The sequence below is a fragment of the Pristiophorus japonicus genome, chromosome 15 (genome assembly GCF_044704955.1).
Source record: "Pristiophorus japonicus isolate sPriJap1 chromosome 15, sPriJap1.hap1, whole genome shotgun sequence".
Classification (NCBI taxonomy): domain Eukaryota; kingdom Metazoa; phylum Chordata; class Chondrichthyes; family Pristiophoridae; genus Pristiophorus; species Pristiophorus japonicus.
In genome coordinates, this window is record NC_091991.1 from 163542402 (window position 1) to 163568345 (window position 25944).

General features: G+C 46.5%; 1 protein-coding gene across 11 annotated transcripts in view; it reads left to right on the plus strand.

The window, feature by feature from the left end:
• hagh (hydroxyacylglutathione hydrolase) overlaps positions 1 to 25944 on the plus strand; it is a 287679-nt gene that overhangs the window by 206788 nt on the left and 54947 nt on the right. The window lies entirely within an intron of this gene.

Sequence of the window (25944 nt, forward strand, 5' to 3'; positions counted from 1 at the left end):
GCCGGTTTCCTTAAAGGGTCCATGGCCACCTTTTGATATTCGTGCGGTTAGTGTTCTACAGCATTGAAGTGCTGCAAGCACTGACAATGACTGCACAGAGGTGCAGGGCTGCACCCAGGCTCTCCCATGACTCCCTCCGTATGCGTATGGAGGGAGTCACAGCAAGCAGGGAGGTCCTCTTCCCTTCCGATGGATGGAAGAGACCTCCCCAGGAGGCCAACACAGCCTGGTTGCACATTGCAGAGGAGCTCACAAGCAGAGATGTCGTCAGGAGGACTTGGTTGTGGTGGCGCAAACCTTTCAATGATCTCATTAGATTAGTACAAAACCACACTCACCTTCATCCTCCTGTGTCTCTCATCATATCTCCATCACTCTGCCTTTCCTACCCTACTCCTGCACATCCTTACTCACACCTCTCTATCTGCATTATCACATCCCCATCTCACTAGCCATCCCTCATACTCGCCCTCATCCTAGTGCAGTCATACCAACTAACAGACACAAAAGTAGGTACTTGAGTGTTTTATCCAATGTTCATGTAAAGTTTCTGTTAATGTGCTGTCAAACATTGAAACCTTTATTTTCAACACATTGCATTCTTGGACAGATTTGTGTACACCTTTGGGTGACTTAGTGAGTTCAGTGCATGGTGAGACATTGCGGTACCCCTCGCAATGGTAGTGAGTCTGAAAGGAATGACTTGGACTTTGTAGGGATGGTTTATGGTATTGGTGTGGAGTGGTGCCAACCTGGCGCATCATATAGCAGCCAGGGTGTACAGCAGCCAGGGTGTACAGCATCAAGTGAAGTAAATCTGGCCATGGTGAGGCTGTCCCTGGCCTCTCGGGCAGCAATGTGGTCAGGTGCTGATGCCCTGTGTCCTATGCAACATCAGATGATTGCGGAAAAGGTTGATGTTGTTGGGGGCTGGTGTTGGGAATGATTGTGATCAGATTCTGAGGACCAAGGTGAGACACTATAAAAGGCACCCATGTTGATGGAATAGGTGGCAAGTGAAGTAGCGATGGCAGAAGCAGTCTGTCAATGGTGAGAGAGTTCTTCTAATGAGGTGAGAGTGGATGGAGAGTGGAAAGCCTGCAGAATCGGTACTGGAAATGGACTGAGAAACAACTTGCGGCTGAGTTAAGTGATGAGCTGTCAGGTGGGAGCTTTTACTGTACATTTGAAGCTGACAAATAATCAGCTGGAGCAATGGCCACTGAATTCCCGCCTCAGGTTGACAGACGTGGTCTCCGAACAGCGTCGTTCCCTTTGCCATGAAGTTAAAGTTTAAAAAGTAGTTAAAAAAGCAGGTCAAAGGGTCTGTTAAGTACATTATAATGAGTTTAATTGGGTTGCTCGCCGCTGCCTGTCGGGTCTGCTCAGCGCTGACAGACCCGACACTGAGAAAGGCACGTCGCGACAGGTTGACAGCAGGTTCCTGACCCATTGTTAAAAAAAAAACACTTTCCCACCCGCCACCGATTCTGCCTGTTGACAGCCCGGAAAATTCCGGCCTTCATTTCCATTGGGCCAGGTTGAAAACAAAGGCATACAATGTTGCAAAGGACAGTGGAAGGCCAGAGGATTGAGAAATTTTTAGAAACCAGCAAAGGATGACACTAAAAATGGTAAAGACAGAGAAGATAGCATATGAGAGTAAACTAGCAAGAAATATAAAAACAGGTAAGAGGTTCTACAGGTATATAAAAAGGAAATGAGTAGCTAAAGTAAACGTTGATTCCTTAGAGGATGGGACTGGAGAATTAATAATGGGAAACAGGGAAATGGCAGATTCTTTGAACAAATATTTTGTATCGGTCTTCATGGTAGAGGACACTAAAAACATCCCAATAATTGATAATCAATGAGCTATTGGGGGGGAGGGGGAATCTTAAAACAATCTCTGTCAATAGAAATAAAGTGGTAGGCAAACTAATGGGACTAAAGGTGGACAAGTCCTCTGGATCTAATGGCATGCATGCTAGGGTCTTAAAAGAAGTGGCTGCAGAAATAGTGGATACATTGGTTGTAATCTACCAAAATTCCCTGAATTCTGGAGCAGCCCAGCGGACTGGAAAACCGCAAATGTAACACCTCTATTTAAGAAAGGAGGAAGACAAAAAGCAGGAAACTATAGACCAGTTAGCCTAACATCTGTAATTGGGAAAATGCTGGAGTCCATCATTAAGGAAGTAGTAGCAGGACATTTAGAAAATCATAATGCAGTCAAGCAGAGTCAGCATGGTTTTATGAAAGGGAAATCATGTTTGACAAATGTGCTGGAGTTCTTTGAGGATGTAACAAGCAGGGTGGATAAAGGAGAACGAATTGATGTCGTATATTTGGATTTCCAAACAGCATTTGATTAGGATGCCACACAAAAGGTTACTGCATAAGATAAGAGCTCACGGGGTTGTGAGTAATATATTAGCAAAGATAGGGGATTGACTAACTAACAGAAAACAGAGTCGGGATAAATGGGTCATTTTCAGGTTGGCAAACTGTAACTAGTGTGGTACCACAGGGATCAGTGCTGGGGCCTCAACTTTTTACAATTTATATTAATGACTTCGATGAAGGGACTGAGTGTGGCGTAGCCAAATTTGCTGATGATACAAAAGATAGGTGGGAAAGCAAGTTCAAGTTGTGAGGATGACGCAAAGAATCTGCAAAGGGATATAGACAGGCTAAGTGAATGGGCAAAAATTTGGCAGATGGAGTATAATGTGCGAAAATGTGGGGTTATCCACTTTGGCAGAAATAATAGAAAAGCAAATTATAATTTAAATGGAGAAAAATTGCAAACTGCTGCAGTACAGAGAGACCTTGGGGTCCTTGTGCATGAAACACAAAAAGTTAGTATGCAGGTACAGCAAGTAATCAGGAAGGCAAATGGAATGTTGGCCTTTATTGCAGGGGGGATAGAGTATAAAAGCAGAGAAGTCCTACTACAACTGTACAAAATATTGGTGAGGCCACACCTGGAGTACTGCATACAGTTTTGGTCTCCGTATTTAAAGAAGGATATATTTGCATTGGAGGCTGTTCAGAGGAGGTTCACTAGGTTGATTCCGGAGATGAAAGGGTTGACTTATGAAGATAGGTTGAGTAGCTTGGGTCTATACTCATTGGAGTTCAGAAGAATGAGAGGTGATCTTATTGAAACTTATAAGATAATGAGGGGGCTCGACAAGGTGGATGCAGAGAGGATATTTCCACTCATCGGGGAAACTAAAACTAGGGGACATAGTCGCAGAATAAGGGGACACCCATTTAAAACTGAGATGAGGAGGAATTTCTTCTCTCAAAGGATTGTAAATCTATGGAATTCTCTGCCCCAGAGAGCTATAGCTGGGTCATTGAATATATTTAAGGTGGAGATAGACAGGTTTTTGAGCGATAAGGGAATAAACGGTTATGGAGAGTGGGCAGGGAAGTGGAGCTGAGTCCATGATCAGATCAGCCATGATCTTATTGAATGGCGGAGCAGGCTCGAGGGGCCGAATAGCCTACTCCTGCTCCTATTTCTTATGTTCTTATGATCTGGGGGTTCTTGTGCATGAAACGCAAAAAGTTTGCATGCAGGTACAACAAGTAATCAGGAAGGCAAATGGCCTTTATTGCAAAGGGGATGGAGTATAAAAGTAGGGAATTCCTGCTCCAACTGTACAGGGCAGTGGTTAGACCACATCTGGAGTACTGCATACAGTTTTGGTCTCCTTATTTAAGAAAGGATATACTTGCATTGGAGGCAGTTCAGAGAAGGTTCATGAGGTTCATTCCTGAGATGAAGGCGTTGGCATATGAAGAAAGGTTGAGCAGGTTGGGCCTATGTTCATTGGAGTTTAGAAGAATGAGAGGTGATGTTATTGAAACATATAAGAATCTGAGGGGGCTTGACAGGGTAGATGCATAGAGGATGTTTCCCCTCATGGGGAATCTAGAACTAGGGGACATAGTTTCAGAATTCAGGGTTGCCTATTTAAAACAGAAAGGGGGAATTTCTTCGCTGAGGGTCGTGAATCTTTGGAATTCTGTACCTCAGAAAGCTGTGGAGGCTGAGTCTTTAAATATATTTAAAGTGGAGATAGACAGTGTAGTGTATGGAGAAAGAGTCAGACTGAATACTGTGAGCTCAAAGTAACGTGTGACTGTAGTCTTTTATTGCAGGTCTCCAGAGTGCATCGCCAGCCTGTGAAGCCGCCTTAAATACCTGTGCTGCAAAGGGATTATGGGATCCCGTGGGACTCCAGGAAATGAGCCCTCTGGTGGCTGTACAGAGTAAATACAAGTCCACATATATAACAACATTCCCCCCAAAAGTCAATAGTGTAACTATTTACAATGTGAGTCGATCTGGGGCCCTTCTTGCCCTGGTTGATCATGTGAAAGCTGGTGTTGTTGAATCATTTGTTGGGCCCTCGCTGGGCTGCTGTGCAGCTGGCCTTGCTGGGCTGCCTGGTATGTTGGGCCCTGCATGGATGCTGTGGATGATGCATTCTGCTTCGTGGCCAACCGTGGTGCCGGTTGCCACTGGTGTGTGTGTTGGGTGATCAAAAAAGGTAGGGTCCAAGGTGGGTTGCTCAGGGTAGTCCATGAATCAGAGTTTGATTTGGTCCAAGTGTTTCCGGTGAATGAGTCCATTTGAAAGTTTGACCCGAAACACCCTGCTCCCCTCTTTGGCCACGACAGTGCCGGGAAGCCACTTGGGACCTTGTCCATAATTTAAAATAAATACAAGATCATTGATTTTAATCTCGCATGACACAGTTGCGCCATCATGGTATGCACTTTGTTGAAGCCACCTGCTCTCTACCTGTTCATGTAGTTCAGGGTGAACTGACAAAAGCCTTGTCTTGAGTGCTCTTTTCATGAGCAGTTCAGCAGGTGGGATCCCAGTGAGTGAGTGGGGTCTCGTGCGGTAGCTAAGCAGGACTCAGGATAGGCGAATCTGCAGTGAGCCTTCATTTACCCTCTTCAGGCCTTGCTTGATGGTTTGCACTGCTCTCGCTGCCTGACCATTGGACGCTGGTTTAAACGGGGCAGATGTGACATGTTTGATCCCGTTAAGGGTCATGAATTCTTTGAACTCGGCACTGGTAAAACCAGGACATCGGGTAAGCCGTGTGTGGAAAACATGGCCCGCAGGCTTTCAGTAGTGGCAGCGGACGTGCTAGCCGACATTATCTCACATTCAATCCACTTGGAGTACGTGTCTACAACCACAAGGAACATTTTACCCAAGAACGGGCCTGCATAGTCGACGTGTACCCTAGACCATGGTTTGGAGAGCCAAGACCATAAACTTAGCGGCGCTTCCCTGGGTACATTGCTTAACTGCGAGCCTATATTATATCTGTGAACGCAGGACTCTAAGTCACTACATGTGGGATCTGGCTATCGCTTTCATCATTTTGATGCCTGGGTGGGTACTGTGAAGGTCATTGATGAAGGTGTCTCTGCCCTTCTTGGGGACCACTACTCGATTGCCCCACAGAAGGCAGTCTGCCTGTCTAGACATTTCATTTTCGTGCCACTGGAACGGCTTTATCTCTTCCTGCATTTCTACTGGGACACTGGACCAGCTCCCGTGAAGCACATAGCTTTTGACTAGAGATAATAAAGGGTCCTGGCTTGTCCAAGTTTTGATCTGCCGGGCAGTGACGGGTGATTGCTCACTCTCAAATGCTTCCATAACTAAGGCTAGATCTACGGGCTGCGCCATTTCCACCCCCGTGGTGGGCAATGGCAGCCTACTGAGAGCATCGACACAGTTTTCTGTGTCTGGCCTGTGGCAGATGGCGTAGTTATATGTGGACAATGTGAGCGCCCATCTCGGGACGCAGGCCGATGCGTTGGTATTTATTCCTTTACTCTCGGAAAACAGGGATATAAGTGGTTTATGGTCAGTTTCCAATTCGAATTTTAGCCCAAACAGGTGTTGATGCATTTTCTTTACCCCATAGACACACGCTAATGCTTCTTTTTCAATCATGTTGTAGGCTCTCTCAGCCTTAGACAGACTCCTGGATGCATAAGCAACCGGTTGCAGTTCCCGAAATCATTAGCTTGTTGCAATACATACCCGACGCCCTATGACGACGCATCACATGCTAGTACCAAACACTTACATGGATCATACAACACAAGCAATTTGTTTGAGCATAACAATTTTCTCGCTTTTACAAAGGCATTTTCTTGGCTTTTGTCCCAAACCCATTCTCCTCCTGTCCGTAGTAAGACATGTAGTGGTTCTAACAGTGTGCTGAGACCCGGTAAGAAGTTATCAAAGTAGATCAAGGGTCCCAGAAACAACTGCAGCTCCGTGATGCTCTGTAGCCTCGGTGCGTTCTCGATTGCCTCCGTCTTCACGTTGGTGGGCCTGATGCCAGCCGCCGCAATCCTCCTTCCCAGGAACTCCACTTCAGGTGCCAGGAAAACGCACTTCGAGCATTTTAACCTGAGCCCCACATGGTTGAGTCGATTAAGAACCTCCTCCAGGTTCTGCAGATGCTCGACTGTGTTCTGACCTGTGACCAAGATGTCGTCCTGGAAGACCACAGTTTGCGGACCGACTTCAGTAAACTTTCCATGTTTCTCTGGAATATCGCCGCCGCTGATCGGATTTCAAACGGTAACCTGTTATAAACAAAAAGACCTTTGTGCGTGTTGATGCAGATGAGGTGGATTCACTCTGGAGCATACACGATGCTGAGAATGACGTGAGTAGCACGTGGAGCGAGTTGGTCTTACCGCAGGAGAAGGGTCCACAGCCAGCGAGGGAATGGAAGATCAGCAGGAAGAGTAGTGCAAGGAAGGTAGTGCAGGGGTCCCCTGTGGTCATCCCACTGCAAAACAGATACACTGCTTTGAGTACTGTTGAGGGGGATGACTCATCAGGAGAGGGCAGCAGCAGCCAAGTTCATGGCACCGTGGGTGGCTCTGTTGCACAGGAGGGCAGGAAAAAGAGTGGGGGAGTGATAGTGATAGGGGATTCAATTGTAAGGGGAATAGATAGGCGTTTCTGCGGCCGCAACCGAGACTCCAGGATGGTATGTTGCCTCCCTGGTGCAAGGGTCAAGGATGTCTCGGAGCGGGTGCAGGACATTCTAAAAAGGGAGGGAGAACAGCCAGTTGTCGTGGTGCACGTTGGTACCAACGACATAGGTAAAAAAAAGGGATGAGGTCCTACGAAATGAATTTAAGGAGCTAGGAGCTAAATTAAAAAGTAGGACCTCAAAAGTAGTAATCTCGGGATTGCTACCAGTGCCACGTGCTAGTCAGAGTAGGAATCGCAGGATAGCTCTGATGAATACATGGCTTGAGCAATGGTACAGCAGGGAGGGATTCAAATTCCTGGGGCATTGGAACCGGTTCTGGGGGAGGTGGGACCAGTACAATCCGGACGGTCTGCAACTGGGCAGAATCGGAACCAATGTCCTCGGGGGAGTGTTTGCTAGTGCTGTTGGGGAGGAGTTAAACTAATATGGCAGGGGGATGGGAACCAATGCAGGGAGATAGAGGGAAACAAAAATGAGGCAAAATCAAAAGACAGAAATGAGATGAGGAAAAGTGGAGGGCAGAGAAACCCAAGGCAAAGAACAAAAAGGACCATTGTACAGCAAAATTCTAAAAGGACAGAGGGTGTTAAAAAAACAAGCCTAAAGGCTTTGTGTCTTAATGCAAGGAGTATCCGCAATAAAGTGGATGAATTAACTGTGCAAATAGATGTTAACAAATATGATGTGATTGGGATTACGGAGACGTGGCTCCAGGATGATCAGGGCTGGGAACTCAACATCCAGGGGTATTCAACATTCAGGAAGGATAGAATAAAAGGAAAAGGAGGTGGGGTAGCATTGCTGGTTAAGGAGGAGATTAAGGCAATAGTTAGGAAGGACATTAGCTTGGATGATGTGGAATCTATATGGGTAGAGCTACAGAACACCAAAGGGCAAAAAACGTTAGTGGGAGTTGTGTACAGACCTCCAAACAGTAGTAGTGATGTTCGGGAGGGCATCAAACAGGAAATTAGGGGTGCATGCAATAAAGGTGCAGCAGTTATAATGGGTGACTTTAATATGCACATAGATTGGGCTAACCAAACTGGAAGCAATACGGTGGAGGAGGATTTCCTGGAGTGCATAAGGGATGGTTTTTTAGACCAATATGTCGAGGAACCAACTAGAGGGGAGGCCATCTTAGACTGGGTGTTATGTAATGAGAGAGGATTAATTAGCAATCTCGTTGTGCGAGGCCCCTTGGGGAAGAGTGACCATAATATGGTGAAATTCTGCATTAGGATGGAGAATGAAACAGTTAATTCAGAGACCATGGTCCAGAACTTAAAGAAGGCTAACTTTGAAGGTATGAGGCGTGAATTGGCTGGGATGGATTGGCGAATGATACTTAAGGGGTTGACTGTGGATGGGCAACGGCAGACATTTAGAGACCACATGGATGAACTACAACAATTGTACATTCCTGTCTGGCATAAAAATAAAAAAGGGAAGGTGGCTCAACCGTGGCTATCAAGGGAAATCAGGGATAGTATTAAAGCCAAGGAAGTGGCATACAAATTGGCCAGAAATAGCAGCGAACCTGGGGACTGGGAGAAATTTAGAACTCAGCAGAGGAGGACAAAGGGTTTGATTAGGGCAGGGAAAATGGAGTATGAGAAGAAGCTTGCAGGGAACATTAAGACGGATTGCAAAACTTTCTATAGGTATGTAAAGAGAAAAAGGTTAGTAAAGACAAACGTAGGTCCCCTGCAGTCAGAATCAGGGGAAGTCATAACGGGGAACAAAGAAATGGCAGACCAATTGAACAAGTACTTTGGTTCGGTATTCACGAAGGAGGACACAAACAACCATCCGGTTATAAAAGGGGTCGGGGGGTCTAGTAAGGAGGAGGAACTGAGGGAAATCCTTATTAGCTGGGAAATTGTGTTGGGGAAATTGATGGGATTGAATGCCGATAAATCCCCAGGGCCTGATGGACTGCATCCCAGAGTACTTAAGGAGGTGGCCTTGTAAATAGTGGATGCATTGACAGTCATTTTCCAACATTCCATTGACTCTGGATCAGTTCCTATCGAGTGGAGGGTAGCCAATGTAACCCCACTTTTTAAAAAAGGAGGGAGAGAGAAAACAGGGAATTATAGACCGGTCAGCCTGACATCGGTAGTGGGTAAAATGATGGAATCAATTATTAAGGATGTCATAGCAGTGCATTTGGAAAGAGGTGACATGATAGGTCCAAGTCAGCATGGATTTGTGAAAGGGAAATCATGCTTGACAAATCTTCTGGAATTTTTTGAGGATGTTTCCAGTAGAGTGGACAAGGGAGAACCAGTTGATGTGGTATATTTGGTCTTTCAGAAGGCGTTCGACAAGGTCCCACACAAGAGATTGATGTGCAAAGTTAGAGCACATGGGATTGGGGGTAGTGTGTTGACATGGATTGAGAACTGGTTGTCAGACAGGAAACAAAGAGTAGGAGTAAATGGGTACTTTTCAGAATGGCAGGCAGTGACTAGTGGGGTACCGCAAGGTTCTGTGCTGGGGCCCCAGCTGTTTACACTGTACGTTAATGATTTAGATGAGGGGATTAAATGTAGTATCTCCAAATTTGCGGATGACACTAAGTTGGGTGGCAGTGTGAGCTGCGAGGAGGATGCTGTGAGGCTGCAGAGCGACTTGGATAGGTTAGGTGAGTGGGCAAATGCATGGCAGATGAAGTATAATGTGGATAAATGTGAGGTTATCCACTTTGGTGGTAAAAACAGAGAGACAGACTATTATCTGAATGGTGACAGATTAAGAAAAGGGGAGGTGCAAAGAGACCTGGGTGTCGTGGTACATCAGTCATTGAAGGTTGGCATGCAGGTGCAGCAGGCGGTTAAGAAAGCAAATGGCATGTTGGCCTTCATAGCAAGGGGATTTGAGTACAGGGGCAGGGAGGTGTTGCTACAGTTGTACAGGGCATTGGTGAGGCCACACCTGGAGTATTGTGTACAGTTTTGGTCTCCTAACCTGAGGAAGGACATTCTTGCTATTGAGGGAGTGCAGCGAAGGTTCACCAGACTGATTCCCGGGATGGCGGGACTGACCTATCAAGAAAGACTGGATCAACTGGGCTTGTATTCACTGGAGTTCAGAAGAATGAGAGGGGACCTCATAGAAACATTTAAAATTCTGACGGGGTTAGACAGGTTAGATGCAGGAAGAATGTTCCCAATGTTGGGGAAGTCCAGAACCAGAGGTCACAGTCTAAGGATAAGGGGTAAGCCATTTAGGACCGAGATGCGGAGGAACTTCTTCACCCAGAGAGTGGTGAACCTGTGGAATTCTCTACCACAGAAAGTAGTTGAGGCCAATTCACTAAATATATTCAAAAAGGAGTTAGATGAGGTCCTTACTACTAGGGGGATCAAGGGGTATGGCGAGAAAGCAGGAATGGGGTACTGAAGTTGAATGTTCAGCCATGAACTCATTGAATGGCGGTGCAGGCTAGAAGGGCCGAATGGCCTCCTCCTGCACCTATTTTCTATGTTTCTATTTCTATGTCCTTCGATGATTCCTCCAGTCCCTGCGTCATGTAGGCTGAAGTCAGATCCAGCTTCATGAACGTCTTTCCTCCCGCCAGCATTGCAAAGAGGTTGTCGACTTTTGGTAGTGGGTATTGGTCCTGCAGGGAGAAATGATTCAAAGTTACTTTTTAATCACCACAGACGGTGCCGTCTCCCTTGAGGACTGGGACAATAGGACTGGCCCACTCGCTGAACTCGATCGGTGAAATGATGCCATCTCGTTGCAGCCGGTCTAGCTCGATCTCTACACTTTCTCTCATCATGTACGGTACTACTCTCACCTTGTGATGGATGGGTCGCGCCCCGGAATTAGGTGGATCTGCACTTTTGCTCCTTGGAATTTCCCGATGCCTGGTTCGAACAGCGAAGGAAATTTGTTTAAGACCTGGGCACACGAAGTGTCGTCAGCAGGTGATAGCGCTCGGACGTCGTCCCAATTCCAGCGTATCTTTCCCAGCCAGCTCCTGCCGAGCAGCGTGGGACCATCGCCCGGTACCACCCAGAGTGGTAGCTTGTGCACCGCTCCATCGTAGGAGACCTTTACGGTAGCACCGCCGATTACAGGAATCAGTTCTTTTGTGTAAGTTCTTAGTTTCGTGCGAATTGGAGTTAAGACTGGCCTTGAGGCCTTGTTGCACCACAGCCTTTCGAAAGTCTTTTTGTCCATGATGGACTGGCTTGCACCCGTGTCCAACTCCATTGACACCGGGAGTCCATTTAGTTCAACATTTAGCATTATCAGGGGACAATTTGTGGTGAATGTGTGTAACCCATGTACCTCTGCCTCCTCTATCTGAGGCTCTGTTTCATCGTGATCCTCCTCTGCAACATGGTGGTTTGCAGGTTTAACAGGCTTAGCAGCTAGCCTGCACACCTCGTGGAGGTGTCCCATTGTTCCACAGCCCTTGCAAATGTACTCTTTGAATCGACATGAATGGAAACGATGATCACTCCACAGCGCCAACAAGATGTTAATGGCCTTGCATTCATCACCCTTGATGGTGGACTTAGACATCTGCGGACTTGTAGCTGCAGGTATGTGTGACCTGCCCTGTACGTTACGATTCGAAAACAACATCACTTTGTTCACAGTACTTGTAGCAGCACTTGTGTGCTGAGAGATTTGCTTAGTATTGTCACTGGTGGCAATGAACGCCTGATCTATCGCTATGACCTTACTCAAGGTTGAGGTCTCTACAGTCAAAAGTTTGCGAAGTATGGTTTCGTGGCCAATGCCAAGTATGAAAAAGTCTCTGAACATGTGCTCCAAATGTCTTTCAAATTCGCAATGTCCTGCAAGGCGTCAGCTCGGCGACATAACTCGCCACTTCCTGGCCTTCAGACCTTTTGTAGATGCAGACCCGGTACCTCACCATCAGAATGCTTTCCTTCGGGTTCAAATGCTCTCGGACCAGTGTGTACAAATCATCGTACAATTTCTCCATGGCTTTCGCAGGAGAGAGCAGATTCTTCATGAGGCCATATGTTGGTGCCCCACAGACGGTGAGGATCGCCCTTCGTTTGGCAACGCTCTCTTCCCTATCTAGCTCGTTGGCCACGAAGTATTGGTCGAGTCGCTCCACAAAAGTTTCCCAATCATCTCCCTCCGAAAATTTCTCCAAGATGTCCACTGTTCTCTGCATCTTTAGGTTTGCTATCTGTATCTCGTCGCTAATTGTAGTGGATGGAGAAAGAGTCAGACTGAATACTGTGAGCTCAAAGTAACGTGTGACCTTAGTCTTTTATTGCAGGTCTCCAGAGTGCCTCTCCAACTTGTGAAGCCTTCTTAAATACCTGTGCTCCCGAGGGATTATGGGATCCCTTGGAACTCTGGGGAATGAGCCCTCTGGTGGCTGTACAGAGTAAATACAAGTCCACATATATAACAGACAGATTTTTGAATGATAAGGGAGTCAAGGATTATGGAGAGCGGAGGGGGAAGTGGAGTTGAGGCCAGGATCAGATCAGCCATGATCTTATTGAATGGCAGAGCAGGCTCGAGGGGCCAAATGATCTACTCCTGCTCCTATTTCTTATGTTCTTATGATTACATCTCAGAAGAAGGGATGCATAGAGAGGACATATTGGCTGAGCAGAAAACTATTGCAATAAAATCAGGAAGAAATAATTAACTTGCTTTTTCATCACCCTCTTGAATAAGGAGGGAGAAATTAAAAGGCTGGATATTTTTAGATTGATTGTTCATTTAATAAATTAATGCTATTGTTTACTTTGCAGCTCAATTTAGAAGTGAAACAATCTAATATTATACGTGCATTTCCTTACAAAAATTACTCATGATCTTGTCATATTTACAAATCTATTTTTCATAAGATGCCAACTGTATAGTAAGAATCAGAATGGACATCTCATTTTACCACAAGCTAATTCAGTTTTTCTCTTTTGCTGTCACCTGTGAAAATAAGATAACACTTCAAAATATGATGCATTGTGAAAAGAAAATCAAATATAATGTGTCATGATTTCCTATTCTGTGGATCTCTAAAGGACTGCACTGAAATTCATTCTAAAAAGAGAAAAACAGATTTAATATGGAAGTATTCTTATGTGTTGTATTGGCCCAGATTACTTATGAGAAATTAAACAAAGAGCATATAGATACCAAGTTATAGCTGTTGCTATTACGGGTTTTCTTTAGAAAATCCCATAAATAAGATTTATATGAATGATAATATAAATTTATGATTAAAATACTGTTAGCTGTGTGTGTATATCAGAAAGGGTTCAAAATTGTATCTCGCGAGCAGTCATGGTATTTATATGGAAAGTATTATTACCAATAACTTGAATTATTTTTTTCAAATTCTAGTTGATTGTTTAAGTGTTTACAATTCCACTACTGCCCACTAGTGGTCAGTTCTCTTTGTGATAAAACTTTTCACATTGACTTGATTCTGAATAATAAGAACCCTCGACCTTTAACACCAGTGAAAATAAAAACAATACCGTTGATGGGGATATCTTCCTTTGTTTTTGACAAATTTTCTTTCATTGCCGAGGGGCTATGGGGGGGAGGAACTTAACACAATCACAATCACTAAGGAGATGGTACTCAGTAAGATAATGGGACTAAAAGCAGATAAATCCCCTGGACCTGATGGCTTACATCCTCGGGTATTAAGAGAAGTAACAGCAGGGATTGTGGATGCATTGGTTGTAATTTACCAAAATTCCCTGGATTCTAGGGAGGTCCCAGCAGATTGGAAAACTGCAAATGTAATGCCCCTATTTAAAAAAGGAGGCAGACAAAAAGCAGGAAACTATAGACCAGTTAGACTAACATCTGTAGTTGGGAAAATGTTGGAGTCCATTATTAAAGAAGCAGTAGCAGGACATTTGGAAAAGCAAAATTCGGTCAGGCAGAGTCAGCATGGATTTATGAAGGGGAAGTCATGTTTGACAAATTTGCTGGAGTTCTTTGAGGATGTAACGAACAGGGTGGATAAAGGGGAACCAGTGGATGTGGTGTATTTGGACTTCCAGAAGGCATTTGACAAGGTGCCACATAAAAGGTTGCTGCACAAGATAAAAATTCACGGGGTTGGGGGTGATATATTAGCATGAATAGAGAGAGGATTGGCTAACTAACAGAAAACAGAGAGTCGGGATAAATGGTTCATTCTCTGGTTGGCAACCAATATCTAGTGGGGTGCCGCAGGGATCAGTACTGGGACCCCAACTGTTTACAATCTATATTAACGACTTGGAAGAAGGGACTGAGTGTAATGCAGCCAAGTTTGCTGACGATACAAAGATGGGAAGAAAAGCAATGTGTGAGGAGGACACAAACAATCTGCAAAAGGATATAGACAGCCTAAGTGGGTGGGCAAAAATTTGGCAGGTGGAGTATAATGTTGTAAAGTGTGAGGTCATGCACTTTGGCAGAAAAAAAATCAAAGAGCAAGTTATTATTTAAATGAAGAAAGATTGCAAAGTGCCACAGTACAGCGGGACCTGGGAGTACTTGCGCATGAAAAACAAAAGGATAGTATGCAGGTACAGCAAGTGATCAGGAAGGCCAATGGTATCTTAGCCTTTATTGTAAAGGGGATGGAGTATAAAAGCAGGGAAGTCTTACTACAGCTATATAAGGTATTGGTGAGGCCACACCTGGAATACTGCTTGCAGTTTTGGTTTCCATATTTACGAAAGGATATACTTGCTTTGGAGGCAGTTCAGAGAAGGTTCACCAGTGTTATACTCATAATAAATGGTCAGACCGAGTACTGTGTGTAATGATCAAGTGTGACCTTAGCTCCTTTATTGTAGGTCCAGAGTGCAGGTACCTTGTGGGTGGCTTGCTTATATACTGTACTCCCAAGGGATGAAGGGATGATGGGATCCCTTGGGACTCCAACAGGTAGGCCCTCTGGTGGACAGGTGCGATGCAGGTTATAAGGGGTTAAATACATAACATCATTCCCCATGAAGTCAACAATACACTTATTTACAAGGTGAGACGATCTGGGGCTTTGCGCTCCCTTGTCGATCGTCTCGGTACAAATGTTGGTGTGATTGGGTTGGTCAGTTCTTCATTGGGCTGCTGGGCAGCTGGCCTTGCTGGGCTGCTGGGGATGGTGAGTTCTGTTTCATGGTCAACTGTGATGTCAGTTGTCACTTGTGTGTGTGTGTGTGTTGGAAGGTCAAAGTTGGTGGTGTCCTCTTCAGGTTGTGCGTAGCTGTTGGTGAACCACAGTTTAATTTGGTCCAAGTGTTTTCTGTGCGTTTGTCCATTAGTCAGTTTGACCTGAAACACCCTACTCCCCTCTTTGGCTGTGACCATGCCAGCGAGCCATTTGGGACCTTGTCCATAATTGAGCACAAACAAGGGATCATTGATTTCAATATCGCATGACAAGTTTGCGCGGTCATGGTACACACTCTGTTGATGCTGCTTGTCCTCCATGTGATTATGTAGATCAGGGTGGACCAGAGAGAGCCTTGTTTTAAGCGCCCTTTTCATGAGCAGCTCGGCTGGGGGAATCCCTGTGAGTGAGTGGAGTCTGGTGCGGTAGCTGAGCAGTACTCGGGACAACAGAGTCTGCAGGGAGCCTTCCGACATGCGTTTCAAGCTTTGCTTGATGGTCTGGACTGCCCGTTCTGCCTGGCCGTTGGATGCGAGCTAGAATGGCGCAGATGTGACATGTTTGATCCCGTTGCGGGTCATGAACTGTTGAATTCAGAACTTGTGAAGCATAGCCCATTGTCGCTGACTAGAACATCGGACAGGCCGCGCGTGGCAAACATAGCTCTTAGACTTTCAATGGTGGCCGTGGACGTGCTTCCAAACATTATTGCACATTCAATCCACTTTGAATAAGCATCCACGACAACCAAAAACATTTTCCTAGGAATGGGCTTGCATAGTCTACATGGATCCTTGACCACGGTTTGGATGACCAGGACCATAAACTTAGTGGTGCCTCTCTGGGTGCATTGCTCAACTGAGAGCAAGCGTTGCACTGGCGTACACATGACTCGAAATCTGAGTCGATGCCTGGCCACCACACGTGGGATCTGGCTATGGCTTTCATCATCAGGATGCCTGGGTGGTGCTGTGTAGTTCCCCAATAAATGTGTCTTTGCCTTTCTTGGGCAAGACCACACGATTGCCCCACAAGAGACACTCCGCCTGCAGGAACAGCTCATCTTTGCGTCTGTGGAATGGCTTAATCGCTTCCTGCATCTCCACTGGAACACTGGACCAGCTCCCATGGAGGACACAGTTTTTTTTACCAGGGACAGTAAAGGACCCTGGCTGGGACAGTAAAGGATCCTGGCTGGTCCAGGTCCTGATCTGGCGGGCCGTAACAGGGGATTTCTCATTCTCAAATGCCTCCATGACCATAAGCAAGTCCGCTGGCTGTTCCACCCCTGTGGTGGGCAATGGTAGTCGACTGAAAGCATCTGCGCAGTTCTCTGTGCCCGGTCTGTGGCAAATTACATAGATGTATGCCGACCGTGTGAGCGCCTATCTTTCGATGTGGGCAGAGGCATTGGTATTGATCCCTTTGCTCTCCAAGAATAGCGATTTGAGTGGCTTGTGGTCTGTTTCAAGCTCAAACTTGAGGCCAAACAAGTACTGGTGCATTTTTTTTTACCCCGTAAACGCATGCCGGAGCCTCTTTTTCAAACATGCTGTAGGCCCTTTCGGCCTTGGACAAACTCCTGGATACATACACAACTGGTTGAAAAATTCTCAATTCATTAGCCTGTTGTAACACACACCCGACCCCGTATGACAACGCATTGCAAGCTAACACTAGTCGTTTACATGGGTTATACAGGATAAGCAGTTTGTTAGAACACAATAAATTTCTGTCTTTCTTAAAGGCAGCCTCTTGTGAATTCCCCCATACCCAGTCGTCTCCCTTGCACAGTAGCGCATGCAGGGGTTCTAGCAGGGTGATTAACCTAGGTAAGAAATTACTGAAGTAGTTAAGGAGTCCCAGAAAAGACCGCAGCTCCGTCACGTTCTGTGGTCGTGGACCGTTCTTGATGGCCTCCATCTTGGCGTCGGTGGGTCTGATGCCGTCTGCCGGGATTCTCCTTCCTAAGAATTCAACGTCCTGTGCCAGGAAAACACACTTCGAGCATTTCAACCTGAGCCCCACGCGATCCAACCGACTAAGAACCTCTTCCAGGTTCTTCAGGTGCTCCATGGTGTCCCGACCTGTAACCAATATGTCGTCCTGGAAGACCACTGTACAAGGAACCGACTTTAGCAGGCTTTCCATGTTTCGCTGGAAGATCACTGCAGCCGACCGAATCCCGAACGGGCACCGGTTGTAAATAAATAGACCTTTGTGCGTGTTGATGCAGGTGAGGCCTTTCGAAGATTCCTCCAGCTCTTGCGTCATGTAGACCGAGGTCAGGTCCAGCTTGGTAAATGTCTTCCCTCCAGCCAGGGTCGCAAATAGGTCGTCTGCATTGGGTAGCGGATACTGGTCCTGCAGCGAAAAACGGTTAATTGTTACTTTATAGTCACCGCAAATTCTAACTGTACCGTGCTCCTTGAGTACCGGAACAATCGGACAGACCCAGTTGTTGAACTCCACCGGCGCGATGATGCCTTCACGTTGCAGCCTGTCTAGCTCGATTCAACTTTTTCACGCATCATGTACGGTACCGCCCGAGCCTTGTGGTGGATGGGTCGCGTACCGGGAACCAAATGGATCTGCACTTTCGCCCCCGAGAAACTTCCAATGCCTGGCTCAAATAATGATGGGAATTTGCTTAGAACCTGGGTACATGCGGTGTCGTCAACTGACGAAAGCGCTCGGATGTCGTCCCAGTTCCAGCGAATTTTCCCAAGCAACCTCTGTCAAATAGCGTAGGGCCATCCCCTGGCACAATCCACAGCGGGAGTTCGTGTACTGCTCCATCATAGGAGAGTTTGACTTCAGCACTGTCAATTATCGGGATTAGTTCCTTTTGTATAAGTCCTTACCTTCGTGTGAATGGGACTGAGCTTGGGCCTGTCTGTCTTAAAACATAGAAACATAGAAAATAGGTGCAGGAGCAGGCCATTCAGTCCTTCTAGCCTGCACCGCCATTCAATGTGTTCATGGCTGAACATGAAACTTTAGTACCCCCTTCCTGCTTTCTCGCCATACCCCTTGATCCCCCGAGTAGTAAGGATTCATCTAACTCCCTTTTGAATATATTTAGTGAATTGGCCTCAACTACTTTCTGTGGTAGAGAATTCCACAGGTTCACCACTCTCTGGGTGAAGAAGTTTCTCCTCATCTCGGTCCTAAATGGCTTACCCCTTATCCTTAGACTGTGATCCCTGGTTCTGGACTTCCCCAACATTGAGAACATTCTTCCTACATCCAACCTGTCCAAACCCATCAGAATTTTAAACGTTTCTATGAGGTCCCCTCTCATTCTTCTGAACTCCAGTGAATACAAGCCCAGTTGATCCAGTCTTTCTTGATAGGTCAGTCCCACCATCCCGGGAATCAGTCTGGTGAACCTTCGCTGCACTCCCTCAATAGCAAGAATGTCCTTCCTCAACTTAGGAGACCAAAACTGTACACAATACTCCAGGTGTGGCCTCACCAAGGCCCTGTACAACTGTAGCAACACCTCCCTGCCCCTGTACTCAAATCCCCTCGCTATGAAGGCCAACATGCCATTTGCTTTCTTAACCGCCTGCTGTACCTGCATGCCAACCTTCAATGACTGATGTACCATGACACCCAGGTCTTGTTGCACCTTCCCTTTTCCTAATCTGTCACCATTCAGATAATAGTCTGTCTCTCTGTTTTTACCACCAAAGTGGATAACCTCACATTTATCCACATTATACTTCATCTGCCATGCATTTGCCCACTCACCTAACCTATCCAAGTCACTCTGCAGCCTCATAGCATCCTCCTCGCAGCTCACACTGCCACCCAACTTAGTGTCATCCGCAAATTTGGAGATACTACATTTAATCCCCTCGTCTAAATCATTAATGTACAGTGTAAACAGCTGGGGCCCCAGCACAGAACCTTGCGGTACCCCACTAGTCACTGCCTGCCATTCTGAAAAGTACCCATTTACTCCTACTCTTTGCTTCCTGTCTGACAACCAGTTCTCAATCCACGTCAGCACACTACCCCCAATCCCATGTGCTTTAACTTTGCACATTAATCTCTTGTGTGGGACCTTGTCGAAAGCCTTCTGAAAGTCCAAATATACCACATCAACTGGTTCTCCTTTGTCCACTTTACTAGAAACATCCTCAAAAAATTCCAGAAGATTTGTCAAGCATGATTTCCCTTTCACAAATCCATGCTGACTTGGACCTATCATGTCACCATTTTCCAAATGCGCTGCTATGACATCCTTAATAATTGATTCCATCATTTTACCCACTACTGAGGTCAGGCTGACCGGTCTATAATTCCCTGCTTTCCCTCTCCCTCCTTTTTTAAAAAGTGGGGTTACATTGGCTACCCTCCACTCGATAGGAACTGATCCAGAGTCTATGGAATGTTGGAAAATGACTGTCAATGCATCCGCTATTTCCAAGGCCACCTCCTTAAGTACTCTGGGATGCAGTCCATCAGGCCCTGGGGATTTATCGGCCTTCAATCCTATCAATTTCCCCAACACAATTTCCCGACTAATAAAGATTTCCCTCACTTCCTCCTCCTTACTAGACCCTCTGACCCCTTTTATATCCGGAAGGTTGTTTGTGTCCTCCTTAGTGAATACTGAACCAAAGTACTTGTTCAATTGGTCTGCCATTTCTTTGTTCCCCGTTATGACTTCCCCTGATTCTGACTGCAGGGGACCTACATTTGTCTTTACTAACCTTTTTCTCTTTACATACCTATAGAAACTTTTGCAATCCGCCTTAATGTTCCCTGCAAGCTTCTTCTCGTACTCCATTTTCCCTGCCCTAATCAAACCCTTTGTCCTCCTCTGCTGAGTTCTAAATTTCTCCCAGTCCCCAGGTTCGCTGCTATTTCTGGCCAATTTGTATGCCACTTCCTTGGCTTTAATACTATCCCTGATTTCCCTTGATAGCCACGGTTGAGCCACCTTCCCTTTTTTATTTTTACGCCAGACAGGAATGTACAATTGTTGTAATTCATCCATGCGGTCTCTAAATGTCTGCCATTGCCCATCCACAGTCAACCCCTTAAGTATCATTCGCCAATCTATCCTAGCCAATTCACGCCTCATACCTTCAAAGTTACCCTTCTTTAAGTTCTGGACCATGGTCTCTGAATTAACTGTTTCATTCTCCATCCTAATGCAGAATTCCACCATATTATGGTCACTCTTCCCCAAGGGGCCTCGCACAATGAGATTGCTAATTAATCCTCTCTCATTACACAACACCCAGTCTAAGATGGCCTCCCCCCTAGTTGGTTCCTCGACATATTGGTCTAGAAAACCATCCCTTATGTACTCCAGGAAATCCTCCTCCACCGTATTGCTTCCAGTTTGGCTAGCCCAATCTATGTGCATATTAAAGTCACCCATTATAACTGCTGCACCTTTATTGCATGCACCCCTAATTTTCTGTTTGATGCCCTCCCCAACATCACTACTACTGTTTGGAGGTCTGTACACAACTCCCACTAACGTTTTTTGCCCTTTGGTGTTCTGCAGCTCTACCCATATAGATTCCACATCATCCAAGCTAATGTCTTTCCTAACTATTGCATTAATCTCCTCTTTAACCAGCAATGCTACCCCACCTCCTTTTCCTTTTATTCTATCCTTCCTGAATGTTGAATACCCGTGGATGTTGAGTTCCCAGCCCTGATCATCCTGGAGCCACGTCTCCGTAATCCCAATCACATCATATTTGTTAACATCTATTTGCACAGTTAATTCATCCACCATATTGCGGATACTCCTTGCATTAATACACAAAGCCTTCAGGCTTGTTTTTTTAACACCCTTTGTCCTTTTAGAATTTTGCTGTACAGTGGCCCTTTTTGTTCTTTGCCTTGGGTTTCTCTGCCCTCCACTTTTCCTCATCTCCTTTCTGTCTTTTGCTTTTGCCTCCTTTTTGTCTCCCTCTGTCTCCCTGCATTGGTTCCCATCCCCCTGCCATATTAGTTTAACTCCTCCCCAACAGCACTAGCAAACACTCCCCCTAGGACATTGGTTCCGGTCCTGCCCAGGTGCAGACCGTCCGGTTTGTACTGGTCCCACCTCCCCCAGAACCGGTTCCAATGCCCCAGGAATTTGAATCCCTCCCTGCTGTACCACTGCTCAAGCCACGTATTCATCTGCGCTATCCTGCGATTCCTACTCTGACTAGCACGTGGCACTGGTAGCAATCCCGAGATTACTACTTTTGAGGTCCTACTTTTTAATTTAGCTCCTTGCTCCTTAAATTCTTTTCGTAGGACCTCATCCCTTTTTTTACCTATGTCGTTGGTACCAATGTGCACCACGACAACTGGCTGTTCTCCCTCCCATTTCAGAATATCCTGCACCCGCTCCGAGACATCCTTGACCCTTGCACTAGGGAGGCAACATACCATCCTGGAGTCTCGGTTGCGGCCGCAGAAACGCCTATCTATTCCCCTCACCATTGAATCCCCTATCACTATCGCGCTCCCACTCTTTTTCCTGCCCTCCTGTGCAGCAGAGCCAGCCACAGTGCCATGAACTTGGCTGCTGCTGCCCTCCCCTGATGAGTCATCCCTCCCAATAGTACTCAAAGCGGTGTATCCGTTTTGCAGGGGGATGACCATAGGGGACCCCTGCACTACCTTCCTTGCACTGCTCTTCCTGCTGGTCTTCCATTCCCTATCTGGCTGTGGACCCTTCTTCTGCGGTAAGACCAACTCACTACACGTGATACTCACGTCATTCTCAGCATCGTGGATACTCCAGAGTGAATCCACCCTCAGCTCCAATTCCGCAACGCAGACCGTCAGGAGCTCGAGGCGGATACACTTCCCACACACGTAGTCCCCAGGGACACCGGAAGTGTCCCCGAGTTCCCACATGGTACAGGAGGAGCATATCACGTGACCGAGCTCTCCTGCCATGCCTTAACCCTTAGATACCCTTAAATTGGTAATAACAATGTTACAGTTCACTTACTGATATAAAAAAATAAAAAGAAAAGCTACTCACCAATCACCAGCCAATCACTTACCCCATTGGCTGTGACGTCACCTTTTGATTCCTTTCTACTTCTATTTTGCTTTCTCTCCCGCTGTAGCTGCACTGGTACGCCTTTATAGGCCGCTCCCGCCTCTCACCAACTGCCGCTGGTACTCGAGCTCCCGCTGGGCCTTTATAGGCCGCTCCCGCCTCTCACCAACTGCCGCTGATACTCGAGCTCCCGCTGGGCCTTTATAGGCCGCTCCCGCCTCTCATCAACTGCCGCTGGTACTCGAGCTCCCGCTGGGCCTTTATAGGCCGCTCCCGCCTCTCACCAACTGCCGCTGGTACTCGAGCTCCCGCTGGGCCTTTATAGGCCGCTCCCGCCTCTCACCAACTGCCGCTGGTACTCGAGCTCCCCCACAGCCTGTCGAAGGCCGTTTTACTCATTATGGACTGACTTGACCCCTTGTCCAGCTCCACAGACACTGGAATATCGTTCAGTTCAACTTTCAACATTATTGGTGGCCAGTTTGTCGTGAACGTGTGTACCCCGTACACCTCTACCTCCTCCGTACGAGTTTCCAATTCCGTCTGGTCCACTGTGGACCGATTTACCTCTGCACTGTGGTGGTTTGCAGTTCGCCTGCACATTCGTTGGAGGTGTCCCATTGTTCTGCAGCCATTACACGCATAGTGCTTAAAGCGGCATTGATGGGGCCGATGATCACCCCCGCAGCGCCAACAGGGTGTTAACTGCCTTGAATTAACAGATGATGGCGGACTCTGGGTTAATTGAGGTCAAGCCACAGCAGCTGGCATGTACATTCTGCCCTGTACATTTCTGCTCAAAACCAACGTTACTTTATGCACAGTACTGGCCGAAACTTCTTTGTTCTGCAAAATCTGCTTGGTGTTGTCGCTGGTGGACATAAATGCTTGCGGTGAGGCGTGATTCCAGGGTCAGAGGCCTATAAAAATGCAATAAAGGTGCAGCAGTTATCATGGGTGACTTTAATATGCATATAGATTGGACTAACCAAACTAGAAGCAATACGGTGGAGGAAGATTTCCTGGAGTGCATAAGGGATGGTTTTCTAGAACAATATGTCGAGGAACCAACTAGCGGGGAGGCCATTTTAGACTGAGTGTTGTGTAGCGAGAGAGGATTAATTAGCAATCTCGTTGTGTGAGACCCCTTGGGAAAGAGTGACCATAATATGGTGGAATTCTACATTAGGATGGAGAATGAAACAGTTAATTCAGAGACCATGGTCCAGAACTTAAAGAAGGGTAACTTTGAAGGTATAAGGCATGAATTGTCGAGGATAGATTGGCGAATGATACTTAAGGGGTTGACTGTGGATGGGTAATGGCTGACATTTAGGCCCCAAGTTTCGTCCCACGGCGAAAACGGCGCACCTCCGAGCTGGGTGCCTGTTTTTCGCGCTGAAAACTGCGCCTAAAAAAAAGTCCGATATTCTCGAGCTCCTTGGAGCTCGATGTCTGCTTGGCGCGGCGCGATCTTCGCAGCAGGGGGCGGAGTCTAACACTCGCGCCAATTTTCTAAGTAGCAGGGGGCGGGTACAATTTAAATTAGCCTTCGTGGTGCCGACAACCCTGCGCGTGCGCGTTGGAGCCTGCGCGTACGCGCAGTCTCACACAAACATTGGCACTCGGCCATTTTTTAAAATACTGCAGAAAAAGTGAAGATTTGTTTCTTGGACCCCTGCAAAGGCTTGTAATTTAATTTTTTTTGATATTTCTGTGTGTGAGGGAGTGCTTTTAGCAGCACTGCTGAATAAATCACCTGCTGAAATCAGTGAGTTCAGCTTTTCACTGCTAAACTTACAGACCGGTGCTGCATTGATGCATGCAAATTAAGGACTGTGTGTTTGAAGAAATAAGAGTGCCAATTCAACTTTGCAATAATACGTGGCGTTGACAATGCAGCACCCATTCTGCAAATTTAAATATAAAACTGTCGATGTGGCTGCCTCTCCCTGTCCAAATGGCCTTAGTCCCCCTCACAGCTCGAAGGCTGCTGCTGTATCTTCGGCTGCCGTTGAGCCACTGACGCCGCCCCTAAAGCGTGGCCGAATGGCCTCAAGCAACATAAAGAGCTGCATGTGTCAGGTGTTGATTCTTCGGCTGCCGGCCAGCCACTGATGCCGCTGATATCCTATGGCCAAATGGCCTCACGTCCGTCCGCTGCTGATTCTTTGGCTGCCGGCCAGCCACTGATGCCACCCCTAAAGCGTGGCCGAATGGCCTCACATCGGTCCGCTGATTCTTCGGCTGCCAGCCAGCCACTGACGCCGCTGACATCTCATGGCCGAATGGCCTCGGATCCGTTCGGTGCTGCTTCTTCGCGGCCAGCCACGAAGAGAATGAAGGTCTGCCTCAAGCACTGCAGCTCAGCTCGAAGCTTGCTGCCGCTACCGTCGAGACACTGCGGCCACACCCCTGCCTGTCTCCAACGTGAAAGGCCTGCCTGAAGCACAGCAGCTCGAAGGCTGATGCTATTTCACACAGGTAGGAACATGGTTTATTTAATCTTTTCTTTGCTTATAAATTTTTATTCAGGTTGGATTTATTTGCATAATATTTGTATAAGTATAACGAAGGATTGATTGTAGAATTTAATGACTTCCCTTCCCCCCCCCCCCCACCTCATTCCCTACGCCTAATTTGTAACCTACGCCTGATTTTCTAAAGTGTAGACAAGGTTTTTTCGAGCGTAGAAAAATCTTCGCTTACTCCATTCTAAGTTAGTTTGGAGTAAGTTTTCACTGACGAAACTTTGAAATCAGGCGTAAGTGGCCGGACATGCCCCCTTTTGAAAAAAAAATTCTGTTCCAAAGTGAAACTGTTCTAACTGACTAGAACTGGAGCAAACTAAATTTTGAGAATTCCGATTTCCAAGATACTCCGTTCTACACCAGTTGCTCCTAAAAATCTGGAGCAAATCATGTGGAAACTTGGGGCCTTAGAGACTGCATAGATGAACTACAACAATTGTACATCCCTGTCTGGCGTAAAAATAAAAAAGGGATGGTGACTATCAAGGGAAATCAGGGATAGTATTAAAGCCAAGGAAGTGGCATACAAATTGGCCAGAAATAGCAGCGAACCTGGGGACTGGGAGAAATTTAGAACTCAGCAGAGGAGGACAAAGGGTTTGATTAGGGCAGGGAAAATAGAGTACGAGAGGAAGCTTGCAGGGAACATTAAGACGGACTGCAAAAGCTTCTATAGATATGTAAAGAGAAAAAGATTAGTAAAGACAAACATAGGTCCCCTGCAGTCAGATTCAGGGGAAGTCATAATGGGGAACAAAGAAATGGCAGGCCAATTGAACAAGTACTTTGGTTCGGTATTCACTAAGGAGGACACAAACAACCTTCCGGATATAAAAGGGGTCAGAGGGTCTAGTAAGAAGGAGGAACTGAGGGAAATCCTTATTAGTCAGGAAATTGTGTTGGGGAAATTGATGGGATTGAAGGCCGATAAATCCCCAGGGCCTGATGGACTGCATCCCAGAGTACTTAAGGAGGTGGCCTTGGAAATAGCAGATGCATTGACAGTCATTTTCCAACATTCCATAGACTCTGGATCAGTTCCTATGGAGTGGAGGGTAGCCAATGTAACCCCACTTTTAAAAAAAGGAGGGAGAGAGAAAACGGAATTATGTCAGCCTGACATCGGTAGTGGGTAAAATGATGGAATCAATTATTAAGGATGTCATAGCA